Here is a 13,346-nt window from a genome sequence, read left to right as displayed (position 1 = left end):
AACATATTAAAAGCAGCAAGGGAAAAACAACAAATAACACACAAGGGAATCCCCATAAGGTTAACAGCTGATCTTTCAGCAAAAACTCTGCAAGCCAGAAGGGAGTGGCAGGACATATTGAAAGTGTTGAAGGAGAAAAACCTGCAACCAAGATTACTCTACCCAGCAAGGATCTCATTCAGATTTGATGGAGAAATTAAAACCTTTACAGACAAGCAAAAGCTGAGAGAGTTCAGCACCACCAAACCAGCTCTACAACAACTGCTAAAGGAACTTCTCTAGGCAAGAAACACAAAAGAAGGAAAGGACCTACAATAACGAACCCAAAACAATTAAGAAAATGGGAATAGGAACACACATATCGATAATTACCTTAAATGTAAATGGACTAAATGCTCCCACCAAAAGACACAGATTGGCTGAATGGATACAAAAACAAGACCCATATATTTGCTGTCTACAAGAGACCCACTTCAGACCTAGAGACACATACAGACTGAAAGTAAGGGGATGGAAAAAGGTATTTCATGCAAATGGAAACCAAAAGAAAGCTGGAGTAGCAATTCTCATATCAGACAAAATAGACTTTAAAACAAAGACTATTAGAAGAGACAAAGAAGGACACTACATAATGATCAAGGGATCGATCCAAGAGGAAGATATAACAATTGTAAGTATTTATGCACCCAACATAGGTGCACCTCAATACATAAGGCAAATACTGACAACCATAAAAGGGGAAATCGACAGTAACACATTCATAGTAGGGGACTTTAACACCCCACTTTCACCAATGGACAGATCATCCAAAATGAAAATAAATAAGGAAACACAAGCTTTAAATGATACATTAAACGAGATGGAGTTAATTGATATTTATAGGACATTCCATCCAAAAACAACAGAATACACATTTTTCTCAAGTGCTCATGGAACATTCTCCAGGATAGATCATATCTTGGGTCACAAATCAAGCCTCGGTAAATTTAAGAAAATTGAAATTGTATCAAGTATCTTTTCTGACCACAACGCCATGAGACTAGATATCAATTACAGGAAAAGATCTGTAAAAAATACAAACACATGGAGGCTAAACAATACACTACTTAATAATGAAGTGATCACTGAAGAAATCAAGGAGGAAATCAAAAAATACCTAGAAACAAATGACAATGGAGACACAACGACCCAAAACCTGTGGGATGCAGCAAAAGCAGTTCTAAGAGGGAAGTTTATAGCAATACAAGCCCACCTTAAGAAGCAGGAAACATCTCGAATAAACAACCTAACCTTGCACCTCAAGCAATTAGAGAAAGAAGAACAACAAAACCCCAAAGCTAGCAGAAGGAAAGAAATCATAGAGATCAGATCAGAAATAAATGAAAAAGAAATGAAGGAAACAATAGCAAAGATCAATAAAACTAAAAGCTGGTTCTTTGAGAAGATAAACAAAATAGATAAACCACTAGCCAGACTCATCAAGAAAAAAAGGGAGAAGACTCAAATCAATAGAATTAGAAATGAAAAAGGAGAAGTAACAACTGACACTGCAGAAATAAAAGAGATCATGAGAGATTACTACAAGCAACTCTATGCCAATAAAATGGACAATCTGGAAGAAATGGACAAATTCTTAGAAATGCACAACCTGCCAAGACTGAATCAGGAAGAAATAGAAAATATGAACAGACCAATCACAAGTACTGAAATTGAAACTGTGATTAAAAATCTTCCAACAAAGAAAAGCCCAGGACCAGATGGCTTCACAGGCGAATTCTATCAAACATTTAGAGAAGAGCTAACACCTATCCTTCTCAAACTCTTCCAAAATATAGCAGAGAGAGGAACACTCCCAAACTCCTTCTACGAGGCCACCATCACCTTGATACCAAAACCAGACAAGGATGTCACAAAGAAAGAAAACTACAGGCCAATATCACTGATGAACATAGATGCAAAAATCCTCAACAAAATACTAGCAAACAGAATCCAACAGCACATTAAAAGGATCATACACCATGATCAAGTGGGGTTTATTCCAGGAATGCAAGGATTCTTCAATATACGCAAATCTATCAATGTGATAAACCATATTAACAAACTGAAGGAGAAAAACCATATGATCATCTCAATAGATGCAGAGAAAGCTTTTGACAAAATTCAACACCCATTTATGATAAAAACCCTGCAGAAAGTAGGCATAGAGGGAACTTTCCTCAACATAATAAAGGCCATATATGACAAGCCCACAGCAAACATCATCCTCAATGGTGAAAAACTGAAAGCATTTCCACTAAGATCAGGAACAAGACAAGGTTGCCCACTCTCACCACTCTTATTCAACATAGTTTTGGAAGTTTTAGCCACAGCAATCAGAGAAGAAAAGGAAATAAAAGGAATCCAAATCAGAAAAGAAGAAGTAAAGCTGTCACTGTTTGCAGATGACATGATCCTATACATAGAGAACCCTAAAGATGCTACCAGAAAACTACTAGAGCTAATCAATGAATTTGGTAAAGTGGCAGGATACAAAATTAATGCACAGAAATCTCTGGCATTCCTATATACTAATGATGAAAAATCTGAAAGTGAAATCAAGAAAACACTCCCATTTACCATTGCAACAAAAAGAATAAAATATCTAGGAATAAACCTACCTAAGGAGACAAAAGATCTGTATGCAGAAAATTATAAGACATTGATGAAAGAAATTAAATATGATACAAATAGATGGAGAGATATACCATGTTCTTGGATTGGAAGAATCAACATTGTGAAAATGACTCTACTACCGAAAGCAATCTATAGATTCAATGCAATCCCTATCAAACTACCACTGGCATTTTTCACAGAACTAGAACAAAAAATTTCACAATGTGTATGGAAACACACAAGACCCCGAATAGCCAAAGCAATCTTGAGAACGAAAGAAGGAACTGGAGGAATCAGGCTCCCAGACTTCAGACTATACTACAAAGCCACAGTTATCAAGACGATATGGTACTGGCACAAAAACAGAAAGACAGATCAATGGAACAGGATAGAAAGCCCAGAGATAAACCCACGCATATATGGTCACCTTATCTTTGACAAAGGAGGCAGAAATGTACAGTGGAGAAAGGACAGCCTATTCAATAAGTGGTGCTGGGAAAACTGGACAGCTACATGTAAAAGTATGAAATTAGATCACTCCCTAACACCATACACAAAAATAAGCTCAAAATGGATTAAAGACCTAAATGTAAGGGCAGAAACTATCAAAGTCTTAGAGGAAAACATAGGCAGAACACTCTATGACATAAATCACAGCAAGGTCCTTTTTGACCCACCTCCTAGAGAAATGGAAATAAAAACAAGAGTAAACAAATGGGACCTAATGAAACTTAAAAGCTTTTGCGCAGCAAAGGAAACCATAAAGAAGACCAAAAGACAACCCTCAGAATGGGAGAAAATATTTGCAAATGAAGCAACTGACAAAGGATTGATCTCCAAAATTTATAAGCAGCTCATGCAGCTTAATAACAAAAAAACAAACAACCCAATACAAAAATGGGCAGAAGACCTAAATAGACATTTCTCCAAAGAAGATATACAGAGTGCCAACAAACACATGAAAGAATGCTCAACATCGCTAATCATGAGAGAAATGCAAATCAAAACTACAATGAGATATCATCTCACACCAGTCAGAATGGCCATCATCAAAAAATCTAGAAACAATAAATGCTGGAGAGGGTGTGGAGAAAAGGGAACCCTCTTACACTGTTGGTGGGAATGTAAATTGATACAGCCACTGTGGAGAACAGTATGGAGGTTCCTTAAAAAGCTACAAATAGAACTACCATATGACCCAGCAATCCCACTACTGGGCATATACCCTGAGAAAACCATAATTCAAAAAGAGTCATGTACCAAAATGTTCATTGCAGCTCTATTTACAATAGCCCAGAGATGGAAACAACCTAAGTGTCCATCATCGGATGAATGGATAAAGAAGATGTGGCACATATATACAATGGAATATTACTCAGCCATAAAAAGAGACGAAATTGAGCTATTTGTAATGAGGTGGATAGACCTAGAGTCTGTCATACAGAGTGAAGTAAGTCAGAAAGAGAGAGACAAATACCGTATGCTAACACATATATATGGAATTTAAAAAAAAAAATGTCATGAAAAACCTAGGGGTGAAACAGGAATAAAGACACAGACTTACTAGAGAATGGACTTGAGGCTATGGGGAGGGGGAAGGGTAAACGGTGACAAAGCGATAAAGAGGCATGGACATATATACACTACCAAACGTAAGGTAGATAGCTACTGGGAAGCAGCCGCATAGCACAGGGAGATCAGCTCGGTGCTTTGTGACCGCCTGGAGGGGTGGGATAGGGAGGGTGGGAGGGAGGGAGACGCAAGCGGGAAGAGATATGGGAATATATGTATATATATAACTGATTCATTTTGTTGTGAAGCTGAAACTAACATACCATTGTAAAGCAATTATACTCCAATAAAGATGTTAAAAAAAAAAAAAAAGAATGTATATATATATGTATAACTGAATCACTCTGCTATACAGCAGAAATTTTAATGTTGTAAATCAACTATACTTGAATAAAATAAATATAAAAAATAAATAAGTGTGTGTGCGTGTGTGTGTGTGTGTACATATATATATATATATATTCTGTATTGGTTATTGTTAGATAATTTCACTGAATATAGAAATAAAGGTTGACAGGAGGTTTTCCTCTCTCCAGAACTCTTAAGATATTATTCAACTGTCTTCTGGCTTCTATTGCTACTACTGATAAGTCAGCCACATTCCCAACTTCCACACCTTTATGAATGACCTTACCTTTTTTTTCTGGCTGCTTTTCAAAAAGCAACTTTACTGAGATATAATTTATATAAAACAAATTGCACATATTTAAGGTTTACAATTTGGTTTATTTTTGACATACGTATATAATGAAACCATCGCCACCATCAAGATAATAAACATATCAATCACTCGCAAAAATTCCCTCATATCCCTTTGTAATCACTCCCTCCCTCTTCCACACCAATACTCAGGCAACCACCAACCTGCTGTCTATGACTATAGCTTAGACTGCATTTTCTAGAATTTCATATGCATGGAATCGCACAGTATATAGTCATTTTTGTCTGGCTTTTTACACTCAGGATACTTATTTTGAGATTCATCTATGTTGTACTGTTCATTCCTTTTTATACCAAATAGTATAACAAGGTATGAATATACCACAATTTGTATATCTGTTCATCTCTTTGGCTATTACACATAAAACTGCTTTGAATATTCATATACAAGTAAATGTAGAGACATATACTTTCACTTATCTTGGATAAATCCATAGGAATTGAATGACTGAATCATATATTAGGCATATGTTTAACTTTTTAAAAACTGCCAAAATGTTTTCAAAGTGGATGTATTATCATATGATCCAATAATTCCACTTCTGGGTATTTATCCAAAAGAAATGAAAACACTAACGGGAAAAGAAATCTGCACCTCCATGTTCAATGCAACATTATTTACAATAGCCCAGACATGGAAACAACCTAAGTGTCCACTGATGGATGAATGAATAAAGAAAATGTGGTCCATATATATAACTGAATATTATTCAGCCATAAAAATAAAGAAAATCTTGCCATGTGCCACAACATGGATGGACCCTAAGGGCATACTGCTAAATGAAATAAGTCTGACAGAGAAAGACAAATATTGTATGATCTCACACGTGGAATCTAAAAACAACAACAACAAAACCTGAACTCATACAGAGAACAGATTGGTGGTTGCCGGAGACAGGGGTGGGTGGTTGGAGGTGAGTGAAATGGGTGAAAGTAGTCAAAAGGTACAAAGCCCACATGCCCTGTATTGTATATTGAAAAGTTGCTGAGGGCTTCCCTGGTGGCGCAGTGGTTGAGAGTCCGCCTGCCGATGCAGGGGACACAGGTTCGTGCCCCGGTCTGGGAGGATCCCACGTGCCGTGGAGCGGCTGGGCCCGTGAGCCATGGCCACTGAGCCTGCGCGTCCGGAGCCTCTGCTCCGCAACGGGAGAGGCCGCAGCAGTGAGGGGCCCGCATACCGCAAAAAAAAAAAAAAAAGAAAAGTTGCTGAGAGTAAATCTTAAAAGTTCTCACCTCAAGAAAAATAAATTGTTATGTGTGGTGGTGGATATTAACTAGATTTACTGTGGTAATCATTTCACAAAATATACATATATTGAATCATTATGTTGTACACCTGAAACTAATATAATGTTATATGTCAACCAACTCTCAATTAAAAATAATTTAAAAATAAACCTTTAGGGACTTCCCTGGTGGTCCAGTGGCTACGAATCCACCTTCCAATGCAGAGGACGCGCGTTCGATCCCTGGTCGGGGAACTAAGATCCCACGTGCCACAGGGCAACTAAGCCCACGGGCCGCAACTACTAAGCCCGTGTGCTCTAGAGCCCACATGCCACGAGAGAGCCTGCATGCCTCAGCTACTGAGCCCATGAGCTCTGGAGCCCGTATGCCACAACTAGAGAAGCCCACACACCGCAACGAAAACACCGTGCATGCCACAAAGGTCCCACGTGCCGCAACTAAGACCCAATGCAGCCAAATAAATTTTTAAAAAATTTTTTAATTAAAAAAGAAAAAAATCTTTAAAAAGAAAGGAGGGGCCTTCCCTGGTGGCTCAGTGGATAAGATTCCGTGTTCCCAATGCTGGGGGCCCAGGTTCGATCCCTGGTCAGGGAACTAGATCCCACATGTATGCCACAACTAAAGAGCCAGCGAGCCACAACTAAGGAGCCAGTGAGCCACAACTAAGACCCAGTGCAACCACATAAATATTTTTTTAAGTTTAAAAAATAAATAAAATAAAAAGAAAGTGGATGTAATATTTCACATTTCCACTAGCCCTGTTTTAGACTTGGCATTCATTCACATCCTTGACAACGCTTGGCATAGTCAATCTTTTCAATTTTAGCTGTTCTAGTAAGTGTAGTGATTTCCCTAATGACGAATAATGTTGAGCATCTTTTCATGTGTTTGACATCTGTATGTCTTCTTTAAAAAAGTGTTGGCTCTAACCTTTGGCCCATATTTTTATTTGGTTGTTTACAGTAGTCACCCCTTATCCTTGGAGGATATGTTACAACGCCTCCAGTGGAGGCCTGAAACCACAGATAGCACCAAACCCTGTAAATACTATTTTCTTCCTCTACATACTTACCTATGATAAAGTTTTATTTATAAATTAGGCACATTAAGAGACTACCCAAATGGCCTGCATCACTACTCTTGCACTTTGGGGCCATTATTAAATAAAATAAGGATTACTCAAACACAAGCACTGTGATACCACCAACAGCCAATCTGATAACCAAGATGGCTACTAAGTGATTAACAGGCAGGTAGTATACACAGCATGGATATGCTAAACAAAGGGATGTTTCATATCCCAGGCAGGATGAAGCTGAACAACATGAGATTTCACCACACTATTCAGAATGGCATGTAGTTTAAAACTGTAAGTTGTTTATTTATGGAATTTTCCATTTGATATTTTCAGACATGGCTGACCAAGGGTAACTGAAACCACAAAAAGCAAAACCACGAATAAGGGGGGGATTACTATACTTATTATTGAGTTTTGAAAGTTTTTTATATCTCCTATATACAAATCACTTACCAGATATGATTTGCAAATATTTTTTCCCAGTCTGCAGCTAATATTGTTATTCTTTAAAAAATATCTTTCAAAAAGCGTAAGTTTATAATTTTGAGGAAGTTCCATTAATCATTTTTTTCCTCTGGTATCATACCTAAGAAATTTTGCCTAATCCAAGGTCATAAAGATTTTATCTCATTTTTTATTCTGTAAACTTTATACTTTTAGGTTTTACATTTAGGTCTGTAATGCAGTTTTGAGTTATTTTTTTACATAGTGCAAGGTATGGATCAAAGGTCTTTCTTTGTACATGGATATCTAACTTTTCATATGTTTAAAAGATTATCATTTCTCCACTGAATTACCTCTGAATGTCTATCAAAATTCAGTTGTTCATAGAACTGTAGTCTTATTTCGAGACTCACTATTCTGCTCCACTGATCTACTTGTCTGCTTGATGCCAATATCACACTTTGATTATTGTAGCTTTATAAGTCTGGAAATCAGGTGTTGTTAGTCCTCCAACTTTGGTCTTTTTCAAAGTTGTTTTAGATTTTCTAGGGTCTTTGCATTTACAGATGAATTTTAGCTTTTCTCTTCTTTTTTATCTTTTTTATTGAAGTATAGTTGATTTACAATGTTTCAGGTGTACAACAAAGTGATTCAGTTATACAGACAGATTCTTTTGCAGATTCTTTTCCATTATAGCTTTTTTTTAAAGATTTATTTATTATTTGTTTGTTTTTGGCTGCGTCGGGTCTTAGTTGCGGCATGCGGGATCTTTGTTGAGGTATGCGGGCTTCTCGAAGTTGTGGTATGCGGGTTTTCTCTAGTTGTGGCACGCAGGCTCCAGGGCACGTGGGCTCTGTAGTTTTGCAGCACGTAGGCTCTCTAAGTTGAGGCGCGTGAGCTCATTAGTTGTGGCGCGTGGGCTTAGTTGCCCCGTGGCATGTGGGAACCTAGTTCCCTAACCAGGGATCGAACCCACATCCCCTGCACTGCAGGAAGATTCTTTACCACTGGACCACCAGGGAAGTCCCTCCAGATGAATTTTAGAATCAGCTTTTCAATTTGGGATTTTGGTCAGTTTAGAAAGAAATTTAACAATATCAATTCTTCCAACATATAAAAAAGGTTTATTTCTGCATTTCTTTAGCTCTTCTTTAATTTCTCTCAGGAATGTTCTGTAATTTCTGTACACAAGTTTTGTGTATTTTTGATGCTATTATAAATAGCAGGTTTTTTAAATTTCAATTTTATACTGTTTACTGTTAGTATATAAAAATATAATTGATTTTTGCACATTGAGCTTGTATTCTGCAACCTTGCTAAACTCACTCATTAATTCTAATGAATAAGTCTTTTCTAGACTTCTATATAAACAATCATATTACCTACAAATATAGTTTCACTTCTTCTTTTCCAGTTTCGATAGCTTGCCTTTCTTTCTCTTGCCTGACTACACTGGCTAGAACCCCTAATAAAATGCTGAATAAAAGTGGTAAGAGTGAACATATCTTTTTTTTCCAATTTTTTTATTGTGATAAAATATACATAACATAAAACTTACTATCTTAACAATTTTTACAAGTACAACTCAGTGGAATTAAGGACATTCATTTGTTGTGCAACTATCACCATCATTCATCAGCAGAATTCTTTTCATCTTGTAAAACTGAAACTGTACACCCATTAAGGATAGCTCCCCATTCCTCCATCTCTCCAGTCCCTGACAACCACCATTCTACTTTCTATCTCTATGATTCTGACTACTCTAAGTACCTCATATAAGTGGAATCATACAGTATTTGTCTTTTTATGACTGGCTTATTTCACTTAGCTTTAATTTACTCAAGGTTCTTCCATGTTGTAACATATCAGAATTGCCTTTCCTTTTTTTTTTAAAGATTATGTTTTTCTATGTGGACCATTCTCAAAGCCTGTATTGAATTTGTTACAATATTGCTTTTGTTTTACATATTGGTTTTTTGGCCAGGAAGCATGTCCCATCTTAGCTCCCCGATCAGGGATCGAACCCACATCCCCTGCATTGGAAGGCAAAGTCTTAACCACTGGACCACCAGGGAAGTCTCTGCCTTGCTTTTTTTTTTTTTCTTTTAAATATTTATTTTGGCTGCACCAGGTCTTAGTTACAGCACACGGGATCTTTGTTGTGGCATGCTTAGTTGCGGCACACATGATCTTTTTTAGTTGTGGCATGCAGGCTCTTAGTTGCAGCATGCAGGCTTCTTAGTTGCACCATGCAGACTCTTACTTGCGGCATGCATGTGGGATCTAGTTCCCCGGCCAGGGATCGCACCTGGGCCCCCTGCATTGGGAGCACAGAGTCTTACCCACTGGACCACCAGGGAAGTCCTCCCTGCCTTGCTTTTTAAGGCAGTATAATATTTCACTGTATGTATATGTGACATTTTATTTATCCATTCATCTGTTGATGGACAACTGAGCTGCTTCTATGTTTAAGCTATTGTGAATAATGCTATGATGAACATGGCCGTACAAATATCACTTCAAGACCCTGTTTTCAATTCTTCTGAGTATATACTCAAAAGTGTAATTGCTGGATCACATGGTAATTCCATTTTTAACTTTTTGAGGAACTGCAACAGTTTCCCACAGCAGCTATACCATTTTCATGCCTGTCTTTTTTCCTAATCTTAGGGAGACAACATTCAGTCTTTCACCATTAAGTATAACATTAGCTGTGACTTCTTCATAGATGTTCTTTATCATGTTGAGGAAGCTCCCTTCTATTCCTAGTCTGCTGAGATTTTTTTTTTTTTTTTTTTGCGGTACGCTGGCCTCTCACTGTTGTGGCCTCTCCCGTTGCGGAGCACAGGCTCCGGACGCGCAGGCTCAGCGGCCATGGCTCACGGGCCCAGCCGCTCCGCGGCATGTGGGATCTTCCCAGACCAGGGCACGAACTCGTGTCCCCTGCATCGGCAGGTGGACTCTCAACCACTGCGCCACCAGGGAAGCCCTGCTGAGATTTTTTAATCAGGACTTTTAAATGCTTTTTCAGCATCTACTAAGATGATCATATAGTTTTCTTTTTCGGTTTGTTAGTATGATGAATTACATTGATTCATTTTCTAATGTTAAACCAACAATGCACTCCTGTAATAAATTCCTATTTGGTCATGATGTATTTCTTCCTTAAATATACTGTTGGATTCAATTTTCTAAAATAATGTTCAGAATTTCTGCATTTATGTTAATGAGGGATATTGCTCTGAAGTTTTCTTTCATTGTAATGTCCTTACCTGGTTTTGGTATTAGAGTAATGTGGGCCTCATAGACTGGGTTGGGAAGCATTCTTCCTCTTCAGTGTTCTGGAAGAGTTTGTGTAGAACTGGTACATACATATCAATTATCCCAGAGCTCAATGATCCTCTTTTCTTTCTTTTTCCCAAGTTCTTTTTTCTTTCTGTTTCATTTTGGATAGTTTCCATTGCTTTATCTTCAAGTTCACTAACCTTTTTTTTTTAATATAAATTTATTTATTTTGTTTATTTTTGGCTGCATTGGGTTGTCATTGCTGCACACGGGCTTTCCCTAGTTGTGGCGAGCGGGAGCTACTCTTCATTGCAGTGCATGGGCTTCTCATTTCGGTGGCTTCTCTTGTTGCAGAGCACAGGCTCTAGGCACGTGGGCTTCAGTAGTTGTGGCACGTGGGCTAGCAGTTGTGGCTCATGCGTTCTAGAGCACAGGCTCAGCAGTTGTGGCGCATGGGCTTAGTTGCTCCGCAGCATGTGGGATGCTTCCGGACCAGGGCTCGAACCTGTGTCCCCTGCACTGACAGGCAAATTCTTAACCACTGCGCCACCAGGGAAGCCCCTCACTAACCTTTTCTTTTGCAATGTCTGATCTGCCATTAGTCCTACGCACTGTATTTTTCATCTTAGACATTGTAGTTTTCACTTCTATAAGTTCAATTTGAATCTTTTTTTATATCTTCCATGTCTCTATTTTTGGGAACATCAGGAATATAGTTATATTAACTGCCTTAATGTCCTTCTCTACTAATTCTACTGGGTCAGTTCAAGGTCAGTTTTGACTGGCTGATCTTTCTTCTCTTCATGGTTTGTATTTTCCTGCTTCCATGTATGCCTGATAATCTTTGACTGAATGGCAGACAATGTGAACTTTTTGGCAGCGATGGATATTTTGTATTCCACTATAAATATTCTCAAGCTTTGTTCAATAATGACATGAAATACTTAGAAATAGTTTATTCATTTGGATCTTGCCTTTAAAACTTTTTAGTTGGGACCAGACCACATTTAGTTTAGGGTTAAATATTCCCCATTAGTAAAACAAGACCTTTCTGAGTACTCTACCCAATACCCCACAAAGTATGAGGCTTTTCAGTCTGGATAGTTGGAAGATACTATTCCCAGCTCTGTGTGAGCACCAAGCACTGTTCTAATCCCCTCAGATGGTTCTTTCTCTGGCTTCAGGAAGCTTTTCCACATGCATGCACCACAGTATTGTGCTGAATACTCTGAGGGGACTGTCCATAGATCTCTGGGTTTCTCTCTGTATAGCTTTCTCGTTTTTGTTATTCTGTCCTACAAACTCTAGCCACGCTGTACTCCCTGGACTCGTCCATCTCCTCAACCCTGGGAATCCACTGCATTCTACTCCCTATAATACCATCTAGAAACTCTCTCAAATTGGAGTAATCATTGAGCTCACCTCATTTGTTTTCCATTCACTGTTGGTCCTTCATTGCCTAAAGAAGACATTATTAGTGATTTTTGTCTTTTTTTGTTTTGTTGGTTATTTTGAGGAGAAGGTAAATCCAGGCCCTGTTATTCCAACTTCACCAAAAGTCCAGTAGAGCTGCTTTTAAGGTTAGTTTTGTTTTTTTGTAATATTCTAAAATTCCCTATAATGTACATAATATATAATGGCTTTCTTTTTAAGTCTGTTTGGAATTCCCTGAGCTTCCTGCAGCTAATGATCAGCATCTTTGAACATTTCTTGAAATTTCTCAGTTATTATCTCCTAAACTACCACTTTGGCTCTGTTCTATTAAGTCTTCTGAAATGCTAATTAAATCAAAATAATAGGCTGATAAAATTTGAATGATTTCTTTTCCTTCTAAGTTCCTGAATTTTTTCAATGCATTCATTATTTTCAATAAAAATGTGCTGAGCACCTACTATGTGTCAGACACTGTACTAAGCAACACAGAAACAAAAATAAATAAGAAATTAAACCTGTCCTCTACAATATTTGGATACTGAAGCCTGGAAGAAGAGAGAAGGCAGACATTTATAACACAGTGTATAAGGTTTTCTGATCAAGCCACTGTGGGAACACCAAGAAAGTGTACCTATAACACAGACTTGTTGGGAAGGTCAAGTAAAAGAGTATTTCTCAGAGAAGATATCTTAGAGATAAGTAAGAATTTATATAGAATTAACATTATAACTTTGAAAAGAAAAAATTAAATAGCTAACATACTAATGAATTTTAAAAAGAAAATAGTCTACTTATACTATGTCTATATGAAATGTTCTAATAAAAATCACTGAAAACTTATGAATTCCCAAAGGCTAAACCTTAAAAGGCCCTGCATGATCTGGGCTTCTCCAGCTTCATCTCATATCATTTT

General features: G+C 37.7%; 1 protein-coding gene across 9 annotated transcripts in view; it reads right to left on the bottom strand.

Moving 5' to 3' along the window:
• Window positions 1-13,346, bottom strand: part of TUT4 (terminal uridylyl transferase 4) — a 149,778-nt gene that overhangs the window by 88,261 nt on the left and 48,171 nt on the right. The window lies entirely within an intron of this gene.

The sequence above is a fragment of the Grampus griseus genome (genome assembly GCF_964374135.1).
Source record: "Grampus griseus genome assembly, chromosome: 1".
In the NCBI taxonomy this organism is placed as follows: domain Eukaryota; kingdom Metazoa; phylum Chordata; class Mammalia; order Artiodactyla; family Delphinidae; genus Grampus; species Grampus griseus.
The sequence above is the reverse complement of the archived record's forward strand: the minus strand, read 5'-3'. Positions and strand labels throughout refer to the sequence as shown.